General features: G+C 43.3%; 1 protein-coding gene across 7 annotated transcripts in view; it reads right to left on the bottom strand.

The window, feature by feature from the left end:
- LOC147034316 (rho guanine nucleotide exchange factor TIAM1-like) overlaps positions 1 to 14,811 on the bottom strand; it is a 162,154-nt gene that overhangs the window by 132,930 nt on the left and 14,413 nt on the right. For 2 of the 7 annotated variants that reach the window (XM_085880591.1, XM_085880600.1), the window contains exon 2: positions 3,007 to 3,100. The exons of the other annotated variants lie outside the window; for them this stretch is intronic. The gene's annotated coding sequence lies outside the window, so the exon portion shown is untranslated. The remainder of the gene's footprint in view (positions 1 to 3,006; positions 3,101 to 14,811) is intronic. 7 annotated transcript variants of the gene reach the window in all.

A 14,811-nucleotide genomic window follows, 5' to 3' on the forward strand; every position in this document is an offset into this window, starting at 1 on the left:
CTGTACATGGAGGGCAGAGTGAGGCTTCACAGATTCCAATAAACGCCCAAAGGAGCTTAACCCCGATGCCGACTGAGTCATCAACTCCAGTGGTCCATTCGCAGACCAATTGCCAGCAAGATACCAAATACCTCAAGGCCAAATGCCACACATACCATTCGTGGTGGTAAATTTGTGCTTTTCACTTCTTGCGGTGCATGTGTTAGGCCTACATATTTGGACGGATGGAGTTTTAGAACTTTGGCAGAGATCATAGCACAGGGGGTTTTGAACCTTCTTACGTTGCCATGCAATAGATGGCAATAAAACGAAGTTTGGCGACGTAACTAGGAACCAGAAGCAGATAAGTGCAACAAAAGTCAGGTCTGTGCAAATAACACTGATCGTGTCACGTGCCACACAGAGGGGCATGAACAATCAAAATTAATCAAAACGCCACGAAATGTAAATGGCACATTGGGCAAATATCAGACATAGCTGGCATACATAGGAATGAAACCAGAGAGTTGTTGTCAAAGCCACCCAATGCTCGCCTGTTTATACATTTATCGTTTTTAAAAGACGAGTCTAATAATATTTTTTATAAAGCATTGCAGTGAAGTCTGATCCTAATAATTTTAAAGCAATATATGTATTTGTATCTTGTAATCAGTAAAAAAATAGTGTGGTAGATAAAAACATGAGAAAGGAAAAAAAACTTTAATGTTGATGTGCTACAAAAAGGTTAAGTTCAAAACAGGTCAAAAATTAAAAAAAAAAAATTGAAATTATTTTTTAATTTCAACTTCACCACATCAATAATATACCCCCAAAGGAACCTCCATGCCAAATATCAGCATCCTAGTACACATATTAATGAACGGCTAGCTTCTAAATAACTTGCACCAAAAACTTTAACGTTGATGTGTGACAAAAAAGTTAAGTTCAAAACAGGTCAAAAATTTAAAACATTTGAAATTATTTTTTAATTTCAACTTCACGACATCAATAATATACCCCAAAGGAACCTCCATGCAAAATATCAGCATCCTAGTACACATAGTAAATGAATGGCAAGCTTCTAAATAACTTGCACCAAAAACTTTAACGTTGATGTGCTACAAAAAGGTTAAGTTTAAAACAGGTCAAAAATTTTAAAAAATTGAAATTTTTTAATTTCAACTTCATGACATCAATAATATACCCCAAAGGAACCTCCATGCCAAATATCAGCATCCTAGTACACATAGTAAATGAATGGCAAGCTTCTAAATAACTTGCACCAAAAACTTTAACGTTGATGTGCTACAAAAAGGTTAAGTTCAAAACAGGTCAAAAATTTTAAACATTTGAAATTATTTTTTAATTTCAACTTCACTACATCAATAATATACCCCAAACGAACCTCCATGCTAAATATCAGCATCCTAGTACACATAGTAAATGAATGGCAAGTTTCTAAATAACTTGCACCAAAAACTTTAACATTTTCACGCTGACGCTCACGCCGGGGGTATCGCTCGCTATAGCTCTCTATTCTTCGAACAGGCGAGCTAAAAAAAAAACGATTATCCTGTAATGTACGGCTCCCCGTTGAACCAAGGCAATCGGGTAGCTGGTCAAACTGGACTACACTCGCATGTCCGCAGGAGCTAACATTATATATCGAGGGAAGCCTGAAAGCATGCAAGCTCTCGGTCATTTTTAGATACAATGTTTATTTTTTTTTTTTTTAAACTCTTTAATCTTTACAGCAGTTAAACTGGGAAAATAAAGGCATAAATGTCAACAGAGAAGGACTACACCACCACTTAAGATTTGCAAACAACATTATTGTCATTTCAGACTGCACTGAAAGACTGAAAATGACGATGGAAGAGCAAACTCAGAATCAGAAGATCAGACCGAAAATGAAAATTAATGCGGATGAAGATAGAAATCGATGTTTAAGCACGATGACAAAAAAAAGGTTTCAAAAAAAAAAAAAAAAAAAAAAAAAAAAAAAAAAAAAAAAAAAGAGAGAGGAAGAGACTCAAATTGTTCATTGCAAAACTGAAGGAACCAAATATTACATTCACTTCGGCCAACCCATGCAAATGGATACGGATCAGCATGAAGAGGAGAAGAGATGTACCAAAGCACGATGGGCATGTTTTGGAAGAATTAAAACGTTTCACGAAAAGCAAACTGTCTTCATGTCTGAAAAGGTAAGTTTATAATCGGTATACTCTCCAGGAAATGGGCGTATGGCAGTGAAACATGGTCTCCATCTCTGATGGAGACCTACTCGAGCACCACCATGCAATTTTAGCTCCTCTTTGATGGAAAGAAGCCATTTTGGTATCACAAAAGGAAAACAGAAGAAGCAAATGGATCAGACAGAAAACCAAATTAGATGGAAAATTGTTCGTTTCATGAAATGGAATTGGGTGGACACGTACCAAGAAGAACGGACAACTTTACCCCCATTAACCCACCATAACTCAACCCCTCTTACTTACCCTTTCCTCCCTTCCTCTCCTTTTTATTTTTTTTACCGTCCTTCATTCCCTCGATTGTGTCCTTCTCACCTCCACTCATTTGTTCCTCTTTTTTTTTTTCACCTGTGGAACAAATTTCGACATTCTTTTCAATCGCATTCATTCCTCCAGGTCTTCAAGAGAGTTGTTCACCACCATCTCAGATCATCTCCCATCTGAAGCCATTATCTTTTCGACACCCGTTAACCCCCACGCTGCTCCTCCACAAGCCAACAGCTTTCCAAATTCCAAGTTTTTTTTTTCTTCCTGAGAGTTTGCTTCTGGATACATCTTGTCCACCCTGTGCATCCTCCCCTACCCCTCATTCTTCCCCACCTCCCTTATTCATCCGTCTCCCTCTATTTTGTCCCTCAACTGTGCTGTTGGAATACCCCCTTTCTACTGCTCCTTTTGTTCCGTGTTCTAGCTCTTCCATGAGCCTCAACTCTGCATCCAAAAACAAAACTGCAGCGCCATTGCCTCATCGGACGGACATTGCATGGTTTACCTTCAGTCACATCATTCCTTCATGAGCCGAGATCTTGTATGAAGTATTAACTGCTGGACCATGATAATTACAAACCGGGACTCGAGAGATGGACCTGGAAGAAGCAGAGGAAGACCAAAGATGAGATGGAGGAGGACAGATAAAACGGAAAAAAAATTTGCTCGAGTGAAATGGCCTCAAATTGCAGAGAACAGAAAAGACTGGATCATGAGAAAGGAGACCTTCATCCTGCACTGGACTGATATTTACAACCGTGTCAACTGATATGTGGAGAAGAAATGAAAGATAAAGCAATAAATCGCTGCGACTTCAATGGTACCGACAGTGAATGTTATACATTGTGCAGAAAAATATCCTCTACATAATGGACAAAACAAAAACCCAGTAGGCTCAAACATTGCAGAAGGTAAATCTATTTATGACATAAACAGATATTTCAGAGGTTTTGACTGCCCCCCCCCCCAACCCACAAATAACTAACAATGAGGTACGTCTTTAAAAAATAAATAATCATAATCACAATGAAAATACTAAAACAGCACTCGGAAGAGCACATACCAACGCCATGCTGAACAGTTTACGTTGTGTGTCCCATTGATAGTTCGGACCTGAACCAAAATTTAATCACCTTGTTCTTGTCACCGAACCAACTCATGCACCAAGTTTCGACCGAATCCGTTAACTTTTTGAGATATCCTACTTACAGGCAAACAGACAGTGGTGAAAACATAACCTCTGCCCACCATTGGTGATGGAGGTAATAAAGACTTCAGTATAAAGTATATGAGCCCAGGGGAGGGAAGGGTAAAGCCATTTTGAGAAGGGGAATTTGAAGGGGAGAGTGGAAATTTGGAGGAGAGAGGAGTAGGTCAAGGATTTGGGGGGATTTATATGGATTTATTTTGCAATGCCTGCGAAGGCGCTGGGATTAAATGAAGCTTTGAAATCAATTACAGTGTCCCGTTGGACATCCAAGGAGTGGCACATTTAAAGAGCTGATTGGTCAACCGACTGGTTTACATTCCATCACATCCAGCCCTGGGGTAATGATGGATTGCTCGTTGTGCATACACACGATTATATATACACACACACACACACACACACACACACACACACACACACACACACACTCTTTACTGGTCTGAAGTTTTAGACCATCCCCATTTTTCCAGTTTTTACTGAAATCTAAGCAGTTTAATGTTTCAATGTACTCTCAAATTAAAGCATTGAACAAATAAACAATTACAGATAAAAAAGAAATCATGGAATCGTTTTGTTGAACAAACTTTAATCTAAATTTTTGACTCATCAAAGCAGCCACCTTTTGCAGATATAACAGCTGAGCATACTCGTGGCATTCTTTCCACAATGGAAATCAAATATTGTTCGGAAAGTTCTTCCCAACACTTTTGCAGAAGTTCCCACAGATGTGTTGCACTTGTAGGTTGCTTTGCTTTCACCCTTCTGTCCAGTTCATCCCAAACCAGCTCGATGGGGTTTAAGTCTGGAGTCTGTGCTGGCCATTCCATGATTTGAAGCCTACCGTCTTGTTCTTTTCTTCTAAGGCAGTTCTTACATAGCCTGGAGGTATGTTTTGGGTTGTTATCTTGCTGTAGGATGAACCCCTGCCCAATGAGGTGTAGACCAGAGGGTATTGCAATTGACCCCTCCCCAATTGTTTATGTAATATAATCAATTGACCAATTGTTTATATAATCCTAGCCATCTGGGTCTAGTTGATTAGGCGAGAGCTGATTGGTCATTCCGTCCATTCACACGTGATCGATGTTGGTGGGTCTTTATTTATTTAAATATTGTCTGCTTTTGACGTTTGCACGTGGTACATGCTTGGGAGCCTCATTGGTATGCATTACTGTCTGCACTATCGCTGATGATTCGCCAATAAGCGACAAAACTGGTCCAGTAGCTGATTCTCATGTGTGTAACATTGGGATTCTCGTGTGTGTACTGTGTGTGAACATCTTTGTCTTTGTTGAGGAACTCTGGGAAGGATTTGAAACAGCATAGCACTTATCTTGTGTAGGTTTTCTTAGGTTGCTTTATGCAGCTTCTTTGGCTGGTGGAGTGTGGGAGGGGTCAAGAAATATATATATATATATATATATATATATATATATATATATATATATATATATATATATATATATATATATATATATATATATATATATATATATATATATATATCACACGTTTATATAAGAGGTAATGCATTCTCGTGCTGCAACGACGTTAAAATGACTTTTAAAACTCGACCAAACCAGCGATGTTGGGACACGGTTATTTGACTGGCGGTTCTTGTGGGAAACACTTTTTAATATCAGGTTAACAATGTGCATTGTGTATCAAGCAAACAGAAATTCCTCTTCACCAGATTGCACGGTGCAGGCAGTGGGGAGAATGGAACCAAAAATGCTGTTACTCACGGTCGAGGATGCTTCCAGACCCAACAGCTTTGGTTTTTTACAGAAGCACATGTTATGGACCCCATGTCGCCTGCTCACCCATTTCACTTCCCACCCCTCATCTAATCCTCCCACCTTTCCATCTCTACTCCTTCCCACCACCCAATCTCTCCCTCTTGCCACAGCCCCATCCCCACCCTTCTCACCAACACAACCCCTTTTCCCCTTCACCACCCCCACCTTCTCACCAACCCTGTGACCCAACCTCCCCCTCGTCATCCCCACCCCACATCCCCCATCAAGTGACCTCGTAGCCTGTATGTGTGGCAAGCCCTCGCCTCCTCCAATTCATGCACACCCGTGGTGGACCATTTGTTCCACATACATTTGGCAAACAGACTGGCAGTTCTACTTTCCATAGCGCAGCTTCGGGAATTCTTTTGAACCAATGAAGGCTTTTCGATTTCAGTTGCAGCCCTTTGGTAACAACAACAAAGTAGCAGCCAAGTTCGTGCGTAACCTACTTGGTCTGCCAGGAACACCGAATGGCATCCATAAATGGGCAGTTGGGTTCACAGGGGTGAGCCCTTGTGGTGTGGGTGACATAAGGCGGCAAACTTTGCCGAGTAACTCAAGGTGCCCCTTGCAAGGTGTGCCATTTAACATCCCCACATCGGGAAGGTGTTTGTCGAGCCGGCAAAAAGACCGAGCCTCTGCAAGCACCGAAGACGCACACGAACACACAATGGCTGGTTAGCTGCCGCAAATGAGCGTCGGAGTTGAAGAAAGTGCAAATTGTAATCGGCCCCGGCCTCAGCTGGCCATGGACACAAGGCGAGGTTTCATGAGAGCGTACGGCGGAGCGTGTCGCAGCTCAGGTTTCGGGGAAACTGCGCTTGGCCCTTTGGATGCTGCCTGCCAAACAGAAGCCCCTGGGCACGCAGCCCTCGCAGTCTGGTGTCGGCGTCTCAACACACGGTCCTGTGTCCATGGTTTCCATGGCTGTCGCAGAGCACCATCAATTGACCACCTTGTACGTCTGTTCAAACTCGGACCGACGAGTCGTTCTTTAGCAGTTACCAAACAAAAACCTCTGCAAAGAAACAAGTATTTCATCTTTTTTCCAATCATCAAATCATCGCATCCTTTTGTTGCCATTTGGACATCCTTGGCGCATCTGCCGAGGATGTCCAAAGCCATCTTGTGAATGGAGGTCAAGTGCACAACTCCAGTACCGTTTGCAGCGTCTTCCATGGAGGAGAATCCATCAACGGGTGCGCCGTCCCAGGGTAGGACGACGTGAAGCTGGTGGACCCATCTGCCAATACCGGTCATTATTGGACGTTAAATATCCCATGGTGTCTTTCACCAAGAGTAGGTGAGTCAACGCCGGCAGCCTGAACAAATTACAAATTCCTGACACCATTTCACAGATGAATGTTCGGCCTGGTCAGCCGATTCATGAATGACTTAACCCAACAATTTTTTTCCCAGTCAATGTAGGACTAATTGGTTCTGTTAAAAGTGAAGAAGTAGTAGTAATAGTAATAGTAATAGTAATAGTAATAGTAATAGTAATAGTAATAGTAATAGTAGTAGTAGTAGTAGTAGTAGTAGTAGTAGTAGTAGTAGTAGTAGTAGTAGTAGTAGTAGTCGTCGTAATCATCTCAATGAGTAACTCCAAAACTTAACTTTTAAAGAGTAACTTGAAGAGGGGTCTTTTTGAATAGTAACTACAATACAATGCCTTAATTGAATGGAGTAATCCAACAGTTGTAGATCATTCAAAAGTAGTTTCACGTCATCAATTCCCCCAAAAATTATGTCACCATACATGACTGATGTCAGTACGGCATTTTGTCACGAAATCCTGAACATCAGTAAGATTGTTCCAAAAGTCACTTTCAACTCGCAAAACTCCAAGACCGTCGCAGACAATTGTTAAACTCTGATGACATCATCACACAATTTTCTGAGGGGGTGTTTCCCACCAAGGAGTCAGATTTATCTCAAAACTATCATCTATTCCTCAAACAGCCAAAAAGAAAATTTATCCTTGGGTGGGTGAAAGGTCACTTATGATGGCGGATTTTGAAGGAGGTAAAAAAATAAAAAAATAAAAATGAAAAGGTCTTCGAAATGGCACAACAAAAGCAAGCAGGTTGGAACACCTGCTATTGTTCCCACAAACTATTCACAATTCACCTTTGCAAAATATCGTCTCGTTGCATGCTCACCTGTTCCTTCTTCCCGATAGGATCTACCCATCTGTGGAATCGCCACCCTGAGTCCTTTCAAAGCTCGTTATTGCCTGTATTCTTTCAAGGTGACTGGATGACGTATCACCATCTCTTTGTTGTTTCTGCCATGCCAACCCATTTTTTTTTTTTCCTTCCTGATATTGTCTCCACCTGTCACCTGTTCTCTGTCCCATTTATTTCCTTGTCCACAAGTTGCCTCAAGGCTGGCCGCACCTAACGGAGAGCTCCGTGATATGAAAATTCCTCTTTGAACTTGTTTAGCCTGGATTCAAATCGAGACCGAGCTATAAACTCTCATCTCAGTGTTTCGCAGGCAGGGCGAGGCATCAACATCTTCCTAAGCTCAATTCTGAACTTTCAAACCTCTCTCCCTCCTCCAAATCCTGGTGGCATCTAATCAAATCTGTTCCTGGTGTATGTTCCCCCTCCAACCCTCCCTTAATGGCCGCACTGCTGATACCGCACGTCAAAAGGCTGAATGCCTAAACTCGGTGTTTGCATCGAAATCTTGTGGCTGAAACTCATCGCTTTCTGTACCCACCTTACCCAGTCGCACCCAACTGTCCCTGGACTCTGTGTCCTTTTCTCCTGACAAGGTGGAGAGCTTGCTGTCAAACCTCGACTCAGATTCTGGAAGAAAAAGAAGAAAAAGAAGAAAAAGAAGAAAAAGAAGAAAAAGAAGAAAAAGAAGAAAAAGAAGAAAAAGAAGAAAAAGAAGAAAAAGAAGAAAAAGAAGAATCCATCAAGCCTACTCTGCCTCGATGTTTGGTGCCTCCAAATGTAAGGACGAAATCTTGCCGATGGCACAGCAGCAACCTGACAACCCCAACCTGTTTCACCTTTTTTTTCCCATCAAAGTCTGGCTCAGCACGTTGCCATTCCATTGTGATGAGACATTTTCTCATTTCTCTATTCTTTCCATATTATATATATATATATCTTGCTTCTCTCTATGTGGATTGCACTCTTGTCTCCATCGCAGTCAGTCAGTCCCCAAGTAACATTGTACGACTCATTTGTCCACACACAGTTGATAGTAGCTCAGCATGAAAGGTGTGTGCTTGGGTGTGGTCAAATCTTCAATGAACAGATGAGCCATCTACGTTCTACCTGCTTGTGTGAAACAATTGCCATTTTGAAAAACAGAGAAGGCTCAAATAATACTCCAGATTGCTTCCCATTGTGACGATCGTTTGTCCATTGCCTCTGTCCGTTCTTGTTCCTTTCCACTCCATTGCTCGTGTTTTAAAATCGATAGTCCTCGAGACAAATTTTGGGCTGGCAGGACGGCCTCGACTCGAGAGGTATGAGCACGTGACTCCGAGCCGTCTAGCCTGGATTTGAATCCCGACCAAGCTATAAATCATCATCCTCGTGCTGCACAGTAGGGCGAGGTATCAAGGTGCGCCGTCCCTCTGATGAACGTCAAATTTGACGTCCTGTCTGCCAGGATTAGTTAGTGGACATTAAAGATCCCATGGTGTCTTTCGTAAAGAGTAGACAAGCTATTACACCCTGAACAGATTATAAATTTCTGACAGCTTCAAACATCTGGCCTGGCCAAGCACACCAGCTAATGTTGGCAGACGGGATGCCCAGCTTAACGTCCATCCGAGGGACAGCACGCTCATTGAAGAATCACCCAGTCTGTGAAACACAACGATGACAGTTTGTAGCTGTGTCGAGATTCGAACCCAGGTTAGACAGGCTTAGAGGAGAGTTCACATTGGTAGAATTAGTGTGTGCCCGTACGTGCAAAAACAAACAAACAAACAAAAAACTTTCAAACCGTGTGCCAGAAACAACAACCACACAGGCCGTTCCTTCGCTCTCGCGTGCCCGTGCGTGCAAAAAAAAAAAAAAAGAACAAAAAAAACTTTCAAACAAACACACAGGCCGTTCCTTCGCTCTCGCGTGCCCGTGCGTGCAAAAAAAAAAAAAAACTTTCAAACAAACACACAGGCCGTTCCTTCGCTCTCGTAAACGACGACTGGATTGGGGCATTATGTTTATCTATAAATGCGGATAAGAAATCGAGAAATTATTAGAATACAGTAAGTCATCACTATCAGGAAGTCCGTACGTTGTAACCCGTAATGAGGAACGCGGCTGAAGATCTCTTACCCAACGGCCACGCCTACGCAGCAACATGTCTCGTCATTGGTTTGGTAAAAAAAAAAAAAAAAAAAAAAAAAAAAAAAAAATCGCCATAACTTGGGAACCGCTTGTCCGATTAATATCAAACCTTGAAAAGGCACATCCACAGGGGCCCAGCAATATACCTGGCAAGTTTCAATCAGATCGGACCAGCGGTTTTCGAGAAACAGCGGTCACAGACAGACAGACAGACAGACAGACACACAGAGATTGCTGGAATTATACATAGATAATTGAACATTGCAGAACAGAAGTTGTCTGGTTTACACTTTCAAAATGCTTCCGTTTAGCACGATTTGAAAGCCAGGTGTTGGCTTAGTGGTTGGGGTGGCGGCTTGGGATCCTCGGGTCCTGAGTTCAAACCCCGTTGGCCGCTGAATTAATACACCAGGACATACTCATCCGACATGATGGTGTTGGACGCAGCCCATTTATCTTTGAGCTGTTTAACCTCCGTTTCATTCCCGACATGAGTAAAAAAAAAACATCGGATTCGTGCTTCATATGAAAAGCTTTGCAACACAAAGTTCTCTGTCTCTCCGATACATGTTAAGCCGGGTGTCCTGTCTACTAGCATTAGTCGGACATAAAAGATCTCGGTGTCAATTGATGAAGAGTCAGAGAGCTATCGGTACCATCCCAGCCAAATTCTGGATTCTTACCTTAACCTACAGATGGCGCAGCATTAGCCGTTTTGTCGCACTCCCTCCCCCCCCCCCCCCCCAGAAAAGGTTACAAGGAGTTGAACCTATGGAACATAAAAGATGAGAAAAATATTTAAACTTCAAGATCAAATTAGTCATTTACAAAATCACTTCGGGGCAAAACAAACTTCCTTTACAATTTGGCAACTTCTTTGTTGCAAATGCATATATATATATATATATATATATATATATATATATATATATATATATATATATATATATATATATATATATATATATATATATATATATATATATATATATGATTATTTTGAATACAATTCCTTACCGACAAAGGATGTTCGATTCCATCCATCCTTCAATGATATGCTTTGAATGTCAGATTTACGACATGTTGGTGCAGGGTTTCGACCAAAACACCATAGAGTGGTGACATGGTGGTCCCACTCGTTAATTGCCCCTCCACCTCGAGGGAATGCCCATTCACAATTCGGAGAACATGAAGAACGTAGAAAACGAAAAGAAAATAAAGTGGCAGCCATTCCTGGTGTATGCTTGGTGCTTCATGGTTAGGGCGGTGGGCTTGGGATCATAGGATGCCGAGTTCAAATCCCCTTCGGTTGTTGAATTAATACCAGGTGGGGTTAACTCTGCCCGTCATCCTTCCCAGGTCGGCAAAATGAGTGCCACCATGCTGGTATCCTGTGTCGGAGTGGCGACCCGTCCAGGATTGTGTCCACTAGCCAAGGAGACTGCTTAGACAGCACCAACGCTCTGCACGGAGTATGGTCGCAATGGATGGATGGATTCCTGGTGCATTGGACTTTCAGCAACCCAAAAGCACCAATTTTTCCATTGTATTTAAAACGCCCCTTTTCCAAAAAGGCCCTTCGGGTCAATGGTCTTAAGCTAATACGTAATTTTCCCAGCACAAGCCACGATGCCAAACACGAGGCAATTTCGCGGTTCCGTCATCATTAGGTCATTTTGCCTTGTGGCAAGGCTTCGCCGGAGCTGAAAAAGACATTACGTGCTGTAGGGCCAAGGAGATAAGGGACAAAGTTATTGTGTCGGCCTCGCTATCGGATCCGTAACTCTTGTCGAGCCCGAGTTTGAATCGTGGCACCAAGTATGTATGTATGCTCCCTACCCCAACCATTAAAATCGATTCCATTGACAAAGTGAACATTGCGATGACATGTGTACCACTTCATCAAGATAAATGACAAGAATGCCACTTGCTAGCAGGGGCTAACAAGACTTATGGACCGATCTGTAGACGGTCCAGCCACTCGTCGTAGAAGTCAGGCGCATGGTTAAAAACGTTCGACTTCAAAATCCTATCGATACTTCAAACCTACCGCCGAAACTCCTCCAATTCGGCCAATGGTCCGAAGCATCTTCATCAATGATCGATGATGAAACAAATTTTTCAAACGCTAACACAGCCCTCTTTCTCGTGGAACTTCAAGGCCAGCTCGGTGTGCCAGACCAGTTAATTAAAACAAATTAAAAAATTTGTTCTATGTAATCAGTTAGATAATTTGAAAACATTACTCGAGCAACGTTTGTGCGTCAGTGAACCAGAAGCAACTGCACCGTGCGTACCGGGGGGGGGGGGGGGCTTTGGTGTGTGTAAAGTAGGTTACTCAAAGGTCGTCGCTTGCTCGGGTAATTAGCAAGGTAGATAAAAGCATGTGGAGTTAACACACGACCAACTACCACCGCAACCCCCAAATCCCCACAACCTCCCCCGTCGCAGCATATATCCAGAAAAAAAGTGTCACACGAACCACGTCACACGCCGACATTGTCGAGATCTTGCGCTCAAATTAATGATTTCACCATAAAAAAAACTGGTTCGACCTGGAGAACCTGCAACAGACAACCCATCGATTTGCTCAATTTGACTTGATAGCCAAGCAATTTTCTCGAACCATTGTGTGCATCTTAAACCACACACTTGGACTCCGCACTGGCAGAAAACAAGCCCCCCTCCCACCTCCCCCAACCCCCCAAAAGTGCCAACATTACGAGCAGAACCTGACCAAACCACAACAACAAAAAAAACACACACAACTTCACAGCATTGCACCATGGTCCTTCAACTTCAAAGCAAAATACAAGTGTGATAAAGTAACAGCAGGCATGCATCAAGTTCGCCGGAACGCCGAAGAGCTCTGAACAAATATTCATTTTGGCACCGAAGCAAACAGCTGGGCCCAGAGCACGGCGCCTCGCTTCAAATTTCCCAAAGTCGGTTGCCTGAGCAGAATAAAGGATTCACGAGCGCAAAGTACAAAAGCCACCTCGGTCATTTTTAAGAGTGTGCGCTGAATTGTTGCTCAAATTCCCGGCAGGTGACAGAAACGACTCGCACCGCACCAAGCGTGGCCGAACCCTGCATTAGAGATTGGGAATCCAACACGCAAAGCCATTCTTGAGTCGGTGTCGCTCGAGTCATAGTGGGTGAAGAAAAGGTCGGTTGTTCGACGAGATATACCCCGAGACCCAGAAGTGGACTACAAGTTCTCCACTGTGCACGGGCACAAACTAAATGATGACGATTAAACACGCAAGATATAATCGGAAAGCCAACATGCCAATTATAACCCTTCTAAAATCTCGAATGGAAATGAAACAAAACTGGGAATTGGGTCGAAAGGTAAGACCAGCGGAGACGATAAAGGCCGTGGTTCACGACACGCTTGCCGAATCCTGCCTAAGGCCAAGGCAGGCCAGCCGTGTGACATCACTCCAAAGGCTGTGCGTCAAGAATATTTCACAATGGAAGAGGGGCAAGTCTACTCACGCCCACACTGTGCCCCGCCACAACGCACACCTGACCCACTCCCACAACCCAGCATGGGACACATTTCCAATAGCGTGCATCGCCAGCTTTGTTTCCTCTCCTCTCAAATAATAAAATAAATAAAATAAATAAAATAAATAATCTCTCCCTCTTGATATCTGCGCTTCACTCACTCAGGAGTGCTATTCGCTCCGTTCTTCCCGATGCTGGTCACAATGACGGAATGGTTTTGAGCAAACAACTTTCATTGCAAGCTCCTCATGACGGATCAGTAACCGACACATTCCGCTTGCGCAGGTCTTCACAGATCTCTTACAGTACCGAGCATGTCACCTGAAACAAGGTTGCAACCAGACACCCCCAAGATACACAGCCTTTGTGGTTTGGTAATGTATGGCCTTATCAGCGTCAGTTTCTACAACACTCAGTGCGCCATGGTTGTGCCGCGCAGCTGGCGCTGGCCGACACCTTTTGGCCTTCGCTTTACCCAATGTGTCAGCTGTTTAGCGAAATAGAGTTCAAATCGGAGCCACTTGGATTAGCAGTAGGAACTGTTCCCATGACATTACATCCATTTTCCATCTGAACTTTTGGCAGTTGTAATCCCCGTCAGGAGGAACCAGCCCATTTCATTATCTGTGTTACGCCGGTTTTGAATTCATCTCGGTGTGAAAAGGTGCAAAAAGGCGAGCCGTGGTTCCTCTCTGTGAATGTCGAAAACCGATTTGAGGGCGTCAGTTGTTCTGGAGTCTTCAAGCACTTTGTTACGCTTTCCCAGAATTTGTCACTGCTGGATCGGAAAGCACTTCTCGTTTGATCAATTTTTATATTTCTTTAAATTCAACTCGATGCACATTTATAAAAACTTTAACAGATATCAGTGCAATTTATCGATATAACAAAGTAGGAGTGGCTGTCTGTCTGTCCGTCCATCCATCCCCGAACTACTCCCTCAGTTTTGGGGCTAGCCCCGTCAAACTTTCTGCGAAACCTTTTGGGGTCCCAGTGGGTGTCCGTAGGTAGGTGAAGGTTTCATAAATTTTCTCCATACAATGATGATTTGGAGTTTCCACCCATATGACGACTGTCTCTGTCTGTGTCTCTCGGTCTCTGGTCTCTGGTCTCTGTCTCTCTGGTCTCTGTCTCTCTGGTCTCTGTCTCTCTGGTCTCTGTCTCTCTGGTCTCTGTCTCTCTGGTCTCTGTCTCTCTGGTCTCTGTCTCTCTGGTCTCTGTCTCTCTGGTCTCTGTCTCTCTGGTCTCTGTCTCTCTGGTCTCTGTCTCTCTGGTCTCTGTCTCTCTGGTCTCTGTCTCTCTGGTCTCTGGTCTCTCTGGTGTCTGTGTCTCTGGTCTCTGTCTGTGTCTCTGGTCTCTGTCTGTGTCTCTGGTCTCTGTCTGTGTCTCTGGTCTCTGTCTGTGTCTCTGGTCTCTGTCTGTGTCTCTGGTCTCTGTCTGTGTCTCTGGTCTCTGTCTGTGTCTCT

This window comes from Eptatretus burgeri, chromosome 1, assembly GCF_056783735.1.
Source record: "Eptatretus burgeri isolate ZD-2024b chromosome 1, Ebu_testis_v1, whole genome shotgun sequence".
NCBI lineage: Eukaryota > Metazoa > Chordata > Myxini > Myxiniformes > Myxinidae > Eptatretus > Eptatretus burgeri.